Source organism: Coregonus lavaretus (genome assembly GCF_964263955.1).
Source record: "Coregonus lavaretus genome assembly, chromosome: 3".
NCBI classification, from domain to species: Eukaryota; Metazoa; Chordata; class Actinopteri; order Salmoniformes; family Salmonidae; genus Coregonus; species Coregonus lavaretus.
This window is the reverse complement of record NC_139990.1, coordinates 23613523-23625875: the sequence shown is the minus strand read 5'-3', so window position 1 is coordinate 23625875 and position 12353 is coordinate 23613523. Positions and strand designations below refer to the sequence as shown.

Here is a 12353-nt window from a genome sequence, read left to right as displayed (position 1 = left end):
CTGTCCATAAAAAAATAGACAATTGTATGGATTGAGACAATTACATTACAATTCACTTAATTTAAAAGGAAAGTTTCCTCAAAATACAAATAAACATGACCTGTGTATTAGATGATTGCATAGTCATATTTCAGGTACTGGTGTTTTTGCGTTTAGTCCTAAAATTAAAGGTAACACATGGTTGCCTAATAGAAAAATACAGGTAAATACTCCACAAGGCCATTTATTCTCCTATGTGATTACAACCTGAATATGATTATGAAGATTGTTTTAAATTAATTCCAAAGGAGAAGTATGACAAATAATTCAACAAAAAAAAAATCAACAATTACAAGCTCATACAAAACATTTTATAATCCCATACCGATATTTAACTTAATTTACATTTGAAGATGACACATTAATCAAGAGTTTAAAACAAGCCTAAAACATATTTTACAATGATCCCATTTCAGTTTACTTTGGGTAGCACATGGACCCAAACTATGCTTCCCATTTCTCCAAAGAATAACTAACATCCAGGGGGTTGGGAAAGAAAGCAACAAACCTTGTTTCTATAAAGGTTCTTCCCTGAGATTTATTTTCCTCTCACTGCTCCAGGTATGGGTCTCCCTCGGACGCAGATCTAGGATCAGCTTATCCTTACCAATTCCTACACCATTACAGTAAAACCTGACCTCAGATCAGTGTTTCGAATTAATACCCTGCTCCCTTCTGACTCCTCTAACATCTTCAGACATTTATATGTGCCTGAGTCTATCATTAGACAGTGTAGGACCCATGTCAGGTCAGTATATATCTATATTGGCAGTGCCAAACTTCAGTGTAACATGTCCTCATGTATTGTTCATTGAGCAACAATGATAAGATAATATACTGTTTTATACTGAACTGGAAGAGAGGGTACTCCATCATTTGAGTAAAAAAAACAAATCTTCCAACTACAGTAACAAGCCTTTTCTTCACAATTTGCTGTATACAAATTCTCACATGGAATGTTAGGATTGAGATGGGAGCCTTTGGCATTCACAAGCACAAATAAATGCACTCATTCATTGGTTCTCTTCCACAGGATGATTCAGCCCATTCCAAAATGTTGCAAGTGGTTAAAAATCAGTTTCTGTCAAAGCCTTATTGGCCAATTGTGCCAACAATGGGTGGCCATATTAGACAGTCACACACGCGCAAGTGGTGGATTCCACTTGTATCAGTGCACCTCATATAAAATAAAAAAAGAGTGACACCTGCCAGACACTATTTATATGCATTTAATCCTATCCGATAGGTTAAATCCAGATAACTTTTGAAAAACTGGGCCGAGGTGTGTCTGTTCATCGGCTAGAAAATGGTTAAAGGCGGGACTTAAAGTACACATATCCTGGCTTGGCCTCAGTTGATTGGCTCGTAGACCTGCGTTTGGGGCCTGTTCTTGCGGACACACACACACACACCCCACCCAGCAGGATGATCAGCATGGGAGTGCCCAGCCCCACCGCCATGATGACCAGAACCAGGGGAGAGAACGAGTCAACAGGAGGTGAGTACAGTCCCACCAACACAGTCCTGAAGTAGGAGGGAGAGAAGATTAGGGAATAAGAAAGGGAAAAAGCAAGAGAAGGAAGAATATCATCAGTGCTGACAATTTCATTATAATTTCAGGTAGTTGGTGATGGTGTGAGATGCTTGATAGTTGATGCTTGACAGTTGGTTAACGAAGGGGCTATAAACTGCAATTTACTGTATAACTCAGTTCAAGTTGCTAAAATGAAACATATTATAGCAAGGATGAACCAATAGGATGTAAACTGCTACCTACCAGCTAAGGTAGTTGGTGGTGTTGTAGAATGGGTGGTCTGACCGGTGGTCTGACGCACCCCTCCAAAATAAGCCAGCACCAGGCCGGAGGGGGGAAGCTGGGCTACGGGGACAGGGGTTGAGTGCTAGCAGGGAGCGGCGTCGTCAAAGACAGGCAATGGCCTGCAGTAGGCCACGGGCTTCCATTGGGCGTAGCCAAGAACAGGGGAGGTGGAGTTGACTGGAGAGGACACCCACTGAGATACCTAAGGGAGAGGAAACTCAGGAAAGACAAGATCATCGTAGAATTTGAAAGCGTCAGTGACAGTCTACAGAGAGAGGTTTAGAACAATGAATCAACCATAAATGATCAACCACACAAAATGAGTTGAAATATAAACATCTAAATACTCTGTTACTCAGTAACATTTACTACAGTATAACTGCATGTCTACAGCACACACATTACCTTGAATATGGAGGGTGTGTATCCGTCATCTATTGACCTGAGCACATCCACTCTGTTCATCAGTTTACAGTTTACAGTTTAGTCATTTAGCAGACGCTCTTATCCAGAGCGACTTCCAATTAGTGAGTGCATACATTTTTCATACTGGCCCCCGTGGGAAACGAACCCACAACCCTTGCGTTGCAAGCGCCATGCTCTACCAACTGAGCTACAGGAGGGCCATGGGCTGGGTGCCGCCCACGGCCTGTAGCTCTAGGGAGAAGCGGGAGCGATTGGACCTCGGGGCCACGCCGTCCAGCCCCACCCTCAGCTGGGAGGAGTTAGCGTTGTGGAGGAGGCTGGGCCAGCCTTGGTCCCGCCCCTCAGAATCAAAGGCTGAGAACTAGGATAGGAAAATAATAGTTGAATACAGGCTAGCTAACATGTAATAAAATAAATCAAATTTCACTGATCAGTAATACTCACTTCACTTCAGTAACCAAGTTTAAGTGATAAAATCTAAGTCTGTCAGACATTTTCAGACCTGGTCTAATGTAGAGATGAGTCCATGTCCATTTATATGCAGATGATACAGTCTTATACTCAGCTGGCCCCTCCCTGGATTTTGTGTTAAACGCTCTACAACAAAGCTTTCTAACTTCAAAGCTTTTTCTGCTTTCTCTGCCCTTAACACCTCCAAAACAAAGGTAATGTGGTTTGGTAAGAAGAACGCCCCTCTCCCCACCGGTGTGATTACTACCTCTGAGGGTTTAGAGCTTGAGGTAGTCACCTCATACAACATTTTACATTTTAGTAATTTAGCAGACGCTCTTATCCATTTTTGTATTTTTCATACTGGCCCCCCGTGGGAATCAAACCCACAACCCTGGCGTTGCAAACGCCATGCTCTACCAACTGACCATTCCCTCCCCTACCCTGGACGACGCTGGGCCAATTGTGCGCCGCCCCATGGGTCTCCCGGTCGCAGCCGGCTACGACAGAGCCTGGATTCGAACCAGGATCTCTAGTGGCACAGCTAGCACTGCGATGCAGTGCCTTAGACCACTGCGCCACTCGGGAGGTAAAGTACTTGGGAGTTTGGCTAGATGATACACTGTCCTTCTCTCAGCACATACCAAAGCTGAAGGCTAAGGTTAAATCTAGACTTGGTTTCCTCTATCGTAATCGCTCCTCTTTCACCCCAGCTGCCAAACTAACCCTGATTCAGATGACTACCCTACCTATGCTAGATTACAGAGACGTAATTTATAGATCGGCAGGTAAGGGTGCTCTCAAGCTGCTAGATGTTCTTTACCATTCGGCCATCAGATTTGCCACCAATGCTCCTTATAGGACACATCACTGCACTCTATACTCCTCTGTAAACTGGTAATCTCCTTATACCAGTCGCAAGACCCACTGGTTGATGCTTATTTATAAAACCCTCTTAGGCCTCACTCCCCCCTATCTGAGATTAGTTGTCATGTGGTGTTGCTACCATGTTGTTGTCATGTGGTGTTGCTACCATGTTGTTGTCATGTGGTGTTGCTACCATGTTGTGTTGTCATGTGTTGCCGCCATGCTATGTTGTCGTCTTAGGTCTCTCTTTATGTAGTGTTGTGGTGTCTCTCTTGTCATGTGGGTTTTGTCCTATATTTTAAATTCCCCGTCCCCGCAGGAGGCCTTTTGGTAGGCCGTCATTGTAAATAAGAATTTGTTCTTAAATGACTTGCCTAGTTAAATAAAGGTTAAATTTAATAAATAAATGAATGTCCCATGCAATCAGTTGAGTGGATCCAGACATACAGTGGGGAAAAACAGTATTTAGTCAGCCACCAATTGTGCAAGTTCTCCCACTTAAAAAGTTGAGAGAGGCCTGTAAAAAAAAAAAAAATCCAGAAAATCACATTGTAGGATTTTTAATGAAATTATTTGCAAATTATGGTGGAAAATAAGTATTTGGTCAATAACAAAAGTTTCTCAATACTTTGTTATATACCCTTTGTTGGCAATTACACAGGTCAAACATTTTCTGTAAGTCTTCACAAGGTTTTCACACACTGTTGCTGGTATTTTGGCCCATTCCTCCATGCAGATCTCCTCTAGAGCAGTGATGTTTTGGGGCTGTCGCTGGGCAACACAGACTTTCAACTCCCTCCAAAGATTTTCTATGGGGTTGAGATCTGGAGACTGGCTAGGCCACTCCAGGACCTTGAAATGCTTCTTACGAAGCCACTCCTTCGTTGCCCGGGCGGTGTGTTTGGGATCATTGTCATGCTGATGGAAGGAGGTTTTCACTCAAAATCTCACGATACATGGCCCCATTCATTCTTTCCTTTACACGGATCAGTCGTCCTGGTCCCTTTGCAGAAAAACAGCCCCAAAGCATGATGTTAGGCTTTGTTACTTTGGTCCCAGCTCTCTGCAGGTCATTCACTAGGTCCCCCCGTGTGGTTCTGGGATTTTTGCTCACCGTTCTTGTGATCATTTTGACCCCACGGGGTGAGATCTTGCATGGAGCCCCAGATCGAGGGAGATTATCAGTGGTCTTGTATGTCTTCCATTTACTAATAATTGCTCCCATAGTTGATTTCTTCAAACCAAGCTGCTTAACTATTGCAGATTCAGTCTTCCCAGCCTGGTGCAGGTCTACAATTTTGTTTCTGGTGTCCTTTGACAGCTCTTTGGTCTTGGCCATAGTGGAGTTTGGAGTGTGACTGTTTGAGGTTGTGGACAGGTGTCTTTTATACTGATAACAAGTTCAAACAGGTGCCATTAATACAGGTAACGAGTGGAGGACAGAGGAGCCTCTTAAAGAAGAAGTTACAGGTCTGTGAGAGCCAGAAATCTTGCTTGTTTGTAGGTGACCAAATACTTATTTTCCACCATAATTTGCAAATAAATTCATTACAAATCCTACAATGTGATTTTCTGGATTTATTTTCTCAATTTGTCTGTCATAGTTGACGTGTACCTATGATGAAAATTACAGGCCTCTCTCATCTTTTTAAGTGGGAGTACTTGCATAATTGGTGGCTGACTAAATACTTTTTTCCCCCACTGTAGGTCTGAATCTCGTGTAGATAGGCAATGCCTAATTTCATCATCCAGGCTTTAGATGATGCAGTTCCACCTACCTTCAGACAGAGCGAGCCGTTGCTGAAGCTCTCGCTGGCGTCTCTTCCACAGAGCAGGGCGGTGTGGGCCGTGGGGTCCAGTGTCTTGTTCAGGTCGTCCCAGGTGAAATTCTGCAGCTTGTAGGGCTGGAAGAAGCTGGAGGGGGGCATGTGCTCCGGGTCGGCTGTGTCGTTGACATCGTCGTACTCCCACAGCTGACGAGACAAATAAGTTGGTTTAGTGAATTAGTTATGTATGGCTTTGCCCAGTCTGAAATCAACCCCTTGTTAATACCCAGGTGTTTGTTAGAGCTATTACCATATTGCTAACAACCATCAAAACATTTATGATCTACAAGAAATGTCTAGAGCTTGAATTTTGGACCACGCAAATGATTACTTTCAATAACCTGGATTATGGTTCAAAACCTAGCATCTCGCTTGTCTTTATGGTTTATGCATTTGGATGAGATACGGTCATGTGACCTGTATCAGCCACTCAAATTTTCACCTCAACTGACACTTATGAACAAGATGACCACCAATTTAGAACTGCTGATGACTCACCCTGGTAAAGACGAGTGCGTTGCTGCACAGAACACTGCTCTCTGGAGTCACTTTCAGGCTGCCTGTGGTATTTTGTACCAGGAAGGCAGGCCAGTCTACCTCCACCTTGGATGAAGTGGAGCTCGTGTGCACCAGTAGTAATGCTTGCGCCCCCTGGTTGCAGAGGAGGTAATGCAGTGTTGTGTTTTTGCCCAGCGCCCGCACATGGACCAAGCCAACACCAGGGGGCAGCGGTGTCAGCAAGGAGTTCAGATCAGGGTTCAGTTCCAGGGATACCTGGGAAGAGGTAAGTAAAACAGAGACGGTATGTTTTGTAATTTTTCTATAGCGACACAGAAGGTGAGATTCATACAAACAAACTGAAATTGTAAACAGAGATTCAAAAATCAATAACAGATTTGCACAGCGTCCTGCTCAGGCCAACAACCCTAAAGAAATACTGACTGGTCCTGACTTGGTCAGAGTCCTATGGAGTACTGACCTATGCAAGGAAGTCTCAAATGGGTCCTGGCCTCTCGGGGCCCTAGGGATCCGGAGGGATGTGGGTGGGATGCCGATCAATGGGATGACGGCTCAACTTGGGATGGGGAGGGGCTTTAGCGGGGGAATTAGTGGAGAACAATTGAAGGGATACTTAGTAGCAATGCAAATATCATGGTACAGCTATATGGACACTCAATCATTACGGTATTTTTTCATGGTAAATTTACAAACATATATAATGATAAATAGTTTTGAAACTTGTATCTCATTATGGTATATGGTGAAATAAGTATAGCCAGTTATAATTGTAATGGCTTAGCTGATAATAACAAAAGAAGAACAATATTTACATGGCTCAAAGAGAAGGAATATAATATCTATTGTTTACAGGAAACTCATTCAACAATTCTAGATGAAGTTGCGTGGAAAAAGGAATGGGGGGGGCGAAATATACTTCTCCCATGGGCAAAGAAATTCAAAAGGGGTGATGATATTAATTAATAGTAATTTCGATCCGAATGTGCAAATTGTCCAAATAGATACGCAAGGTAGATGGATTATTTTAAATATGTTATTGGACAATAAACAGATATGGCTCATTAACATTTACGGACCAAATAATAATGATCCACACTTTGACAATATATATAATAAATTATCAACCCTGCAAGCAATTCAAGACAATATTATTATGGTGTGGGATTATAATACTGTTTTAAATAGCTCAAAGGACCGTAAAGGAAATCACACCACAAACAATCACCCACATGCTCTTAAGGAAATCGTGAATGTCATGGATACATTAGAACTAGTAGATACAGTGGGGAGAACAAGTATTTGATACACTGCCGATTTTGCAGGTTTTCCTACTTACAAAGCATGTAGAGGTCTGTAATTCTTATCATAGGTACACATCAACTGTGAGAGACGGAATCTAAAACAAAAACCAATAAAATTACATTGTATGATTTTTAAGTAATTCATTTGCATTTTATTGCATGACATAAGTATTTGATCACCTACCAACCAGTAAGAATTCCGGCTCTCACAGACCTGTTAGTTTTTCTTTAAGAAGCCCTCCTGTTCTCCACTCATTAACTGTATTAACTGCACCTGTTTGAACTCGTTACCTGTATAAAAGACACCTGTCCACACACTCAATCAAACAGACTCCAACCTCTCCACAATGGCCAAGACCAGAGAGCTGTGTAAGGACATCAGGGATAAAATTGTAGACCTGCACAAGGCTGGGATGGGCTACAGGACAATAGGCAAGCAGCTTGGTGAGAAGGCAACAACTGTTGGCGCAATTATTAGAAAATGAAAGAAGTTCAAGATGACGGTGAATCACCCTCGGTCTGGGGCCCCATGCAAGATCTCACCTTGTGGGGCATCAATGATCATGAGGAAGGTGAGGGATCAGCCCAGAACTACACGGCAGGACCTGGTCAATGACCTGAAGAGAGCTGGGACCACAGTCTCAAAGAAAACCATTAGTAACACACTACGCCGTCATGGATTAAAATCCTGCAGCGCACGCAAGGTCCCCCTGCTCAAGCCAGCGCATGTCCAGGCCCGTCTGAAGTTTGCCAATGACTATCTGGATGATCCAGAGGAGGAATGGGAGAAGGTAATGTGGTCTGATGAGACCAAAATAGAGCTTTTTGGTCTAAACTCCACTCGCCGTGTTTGGAGGAAGAAGAAGGATGAGTACAACCCCAAGAACACCATCCCAACCGTGAAGCATGGAGGTGAAAACATAATTTTTGGGGATGCTTTTCTGCAAAGGGGACAGGACGACTGCACCATATTAAGGGGAGGATGGATGCGGCCATGTATCACGAGATCTTGGCCAACAACCTCCTTCCCTCAGTAAGAGCATTGAAGATGGGTCGTGGCTGGGTCTTCCAGCATGACAACGACTCGAAACACACAGCCAGGGCAACTAAGGAGTGGCTCCGTAAGAAGCATCTCAACGTCCTGGAGTGGCCTAGCCAGTCTCCAGACCTGAACCCAATAGAAAATCTTTGGATCTGGAGAAGGTCTGTATGGAGGAGTGGGCCAAAATCCCTGCTGCAGTGCGTGCAAACCTGGTCAAGACCTACAGGAAACGTATGATCTCTGTAATTGCAAACAAAGGTTTCTGTACCAAATATTAAGTTCTGCTTTTCTGATGTATCAAATACTTATGTCATGCAATAAAATGCAAATTAATTACTTAAAAATCATACAATGTGATTTTCTGGATTTTTGTTTTAGATTCCGTCTCTCACAGTTGAAGTGTACCTATGATAAAAATTACAGACCTCTACATGCTTTGTAAGTAGGAAAACCTGCAAAATCGGCAGTGTATCAAATACTTGTTCTCCCCACTGTATGTATATATGTATATATATTTTTTTAAACATGGGGGATTGGAAGTGATGCAGACAATTACATTGATGGAAGTTACAATCTATCTGCAATATTAAGCTGATCTACCCCCCCTCCCCAAAAAAGGAAGTCTCAACTGAGATATCTTAGTTCATAATCAATATTTAATCATAGTTGATATGGCTGGATTACCAGCACAGAGTAGAGTTCAGTTTAGATTTGTTTCAGCACTATTTGACTTAGCTATCTCAGCATCTTCAGTAGATGCCTCTTGGGTACCGGTATGACAGTTCACCTAATTACACAAGTTTACCCCAAATACCTTGAAAGGAATCTCTGGGCCATAACAGTTTGGGTTTTACTTACCCACTGCCATTAATCACAAAAAATTTAAAACCCAAACACTTAAGCCTAACTACAGTGCATTCGGAAATTATTCAGACCCCTTGACCTTTAATTAGAGCTCTATGGGAGCCTTTGACCTCATTGCTTGGTTTTTGCTCTGACATGCACTGTCAACTGTGGGACCTTATATAGACAGGTGTGTGCCTTTCCAAATCATGTCCAATTGAATTTACCACAGGTGGATTCCAATCAAGTTGTAGAAACATCTCAAGGATGATCAATGGAAACAGGATGCACCTGAGCTCAATTTCGAGTCTCATAGCAAAGGGTCTGAATACTTACGTAAATAAGGTACTGTGTGTAGATTGATGAGGGGGGAAAATAATGTAATACATTTTAGAATAAGGCTTTAACGTAACAAAATGTGAAAAAAGTCAAGGGGTCTGAATACTTTCCGAATGTTTTGAGAATGACACAAATATTAATTTTCACAAAGTCTGCTGCCTCAGTTTTTATGATGGCAATTTGCATATACTCCAGAATGTTATGAAGCGTGATTAGATGAATTGCAATTCATTGCAAAGTTCCTCTTTGCCATGAAAATGAACTTAATCCCCCCAAAAAAAATGTCCACAGCATTTCAGCCCTGCCACAAAAGGACCAGCTGACATCATGTCAGTGATTCTCTCGTTAACACAGGTGAGAGTGTTGACGAGAACAAGGCTGGAGATCACTCTGTCATGCTGATTGAGTTAGAATAACAGACTGGAAGCTTTAAAAGGAGGGTGGTGCTTGAAATCATTGTTCTTCCTCTGTTAACCATGGTTACTTGCAAGGAAACACGTGCCGTCATCATTGCTTTGCACAATAAAAGGCTTCACAGGCAAGGATATTGCTGCTAAAGTTGATTCAGCTGCAGGATCGGGGCACCACCAGTGCAGAGCTTGCTCAGGAATGGCAGCAGGCAGGTGTGAGTGCATCTGCACGCACAGTGAGACGAAGACTTTTGGAGGATGGCCTGGTGTCAAAAAGGGCAGCGAGGAAGCCACTTCTCTCCAGGAAAAACATCAGGGACAGACTGATATTCTGCAAAAGGTACAGGGATTGGACTGCTGAGGACTGGGGTAAAGTCATTTTCTCTGATGAATACCCTTTCCGATTGTTTGGGGCATCTGGAAAAAAGTCAACAGTAAAGCATCCTGAGACTGTTCAAGTGAGTGGACTCACTCAAAATTTTGCCTAAGAACACGGCCATGAATATAGAATGGTCCCAACACATCCTCTGAGAGCAACTTCTCACAACCATCCAAGAACAGTTTGGTGATGAACAATTCCTCTTCCAGCATGATGGAGCACCTTGCCATAAGGCAAAAGTGATAACTAAGTGGCTCGGGGAACCAAACATCGACATTTTGGGTCCATGGCCAGGAAACTCCCCAGACCTTAATCCCATTGAGAACTTGTGGTCAATCCTCAAGAGGCGGGTGGACAAACAAAACCCCACAAATTCTGACAAACTCCAAGCATTGATTATGCAAGAATGGGCTGCCATCAGTCAGGATGTGGCCCAGAAGTTAATTGACAGTATGCCAGGGCGGATTGCAGAGGTCTTGAAAAAGAAGGGTCAACACTGCAAATATTGACTCTTTGCATAAACTTAATGTAATTGTCAATAAAAGCCTTTGACACTTATGGAATGCTTGTAATTATACTTCAGTATACCATAGTAACATCTGACACAAATATTTAAAAACACTGAAGCAGCAAACTTTGTGAAGACCAATACTTGTGTCATTCTCAAAACTTTTGACCAGGACTGTATGCCCCTAGTTCAAAATCACACCCACCACAACCACAAGGAATTGTGTAGTCCAGGGTTCTTCAATTCCGGTCCTGGAGGGCCGAAACACTTCTGTTTTTTATTTCTACATGGTAGTTAATTGCACTCACCTGGTGTCCCAGGTCTGAATTAGCCACTGGTTAGAAGGAGAGGATGAAAAACAGAGGTGTTTCGGCCCTCCAGGACCGGAATTGAAGAACCCTGTTGTAGTCTAATGTCGCTACAGTATGCATTGTTGGTTGGGGCCCAAAAAATGTGTAAATGATAGCTAGTATCATAGATTTTTGGTCATCGTTACAATATGGCTCGCGCTATAAATAGAAACCCAAACAACGCGTATATCCAAAATGCTAGAAATCACCAACTAGCTAAAATATATAACTTGCTATCTAGCAGTTTAGCGGATAAAAATACCGTGAACTGGCTCCAAACAGAAGTTAGCTAACTGACGCATTGATAATTTCGTTAGTAAACTAACGCCTTACAGTAACGTAAAGTTACTACTTTACTGTAGCTAGTGAGCAAAAGATTAGCTAACGTTAGCTACCTTTTATAGCACTTTATTACTGTATAACAAAAATGTACTATCCAACTTACATCCGTCGGTAGTTATCACCATTGCCGATAAAACTAGAAGAAATCCGAACCGTTAAAAGCAAAAATAAGACATAAAAGTGGATTGTGTACAAAATCTCCGCCGCCATCTTTCTTTTTCGGCATACACATGGAGGAATCATGTGCCTAGTTACTTATTTGATCAGCTGATTTGTATTCAACTGACTCGCCGGTATGGATTTCAGCAGTTGTGGAAAAAGTATCCAACTATCATACTTGAGTAAAAGTAAAGATACCTTAATAGAAAATGACTCAAGTAAAAGTGAAAGTCACCCAGTAAAATACTACTTGAGTAAAAGTCTGAAAGTATTTGGTTTTAAATACACTTAAGTATCAAAAGTATGAATAATTTCAAAATCCTTATTAAACAAACCAGTAGGCACATTTATTTTTAATTTTTTATGTATGGATAGCCAGGGGCACACTCAGACATCATTTACAAACGAAGCATGTGTGTTTAGTGAGTCCACCAGATCAGAGGCAGTAGGGATGATCTCTTGATAAGTGTGAATTGGACAATTTTCTGTCCTGCTAAGCATTCAAAATGTAACTAGTACTTTTGGGTGTCAGGGAAAATGTATGGAGTAAAAGGTACATACTTCTCTTTAGGAATGTAGTGAAGTAAAAGTTGTCAAAAATATAAATAGTAAAGTACAGATACCCCAAAAATCTACTTAAGTAGAAATACTTATAAGTACTACACACCACTGGATTTCAGGATGTAGGAAATGTAATGCCACCTTAGCAATTATTGAAACATTTCACCATAGGC

General features: G+C 42.1%; 1 pseudogene across 1 annotated transcript; it reads right to left on the bottom strand.

Moving 5' to 3' along the window:
- Positions 1-104: 104 nt before the first annotated feature.
- On the bottom strand, positions 105-11670 carry LOC311117529 (glycosylated lysosomal membrane protein-like; annotated as a pseudogene). Its single transcript, XR_014615251.1, has 7 exons — positions 11564-11670; positions 5926-6201; positions 5380-5574; positions 2476-2645; positions 2264-2315; positions 1817-2060; positions 105-1563 (listed from the first exon to the last, which is right to left on the bottom strand). The product of XR_014615251.1 is annotated as a glycosylated lysosomal membrane protein-like (transcript).
- Between the last annotated feature and the right edge of the window lie 683 nt (positions 11671-12353).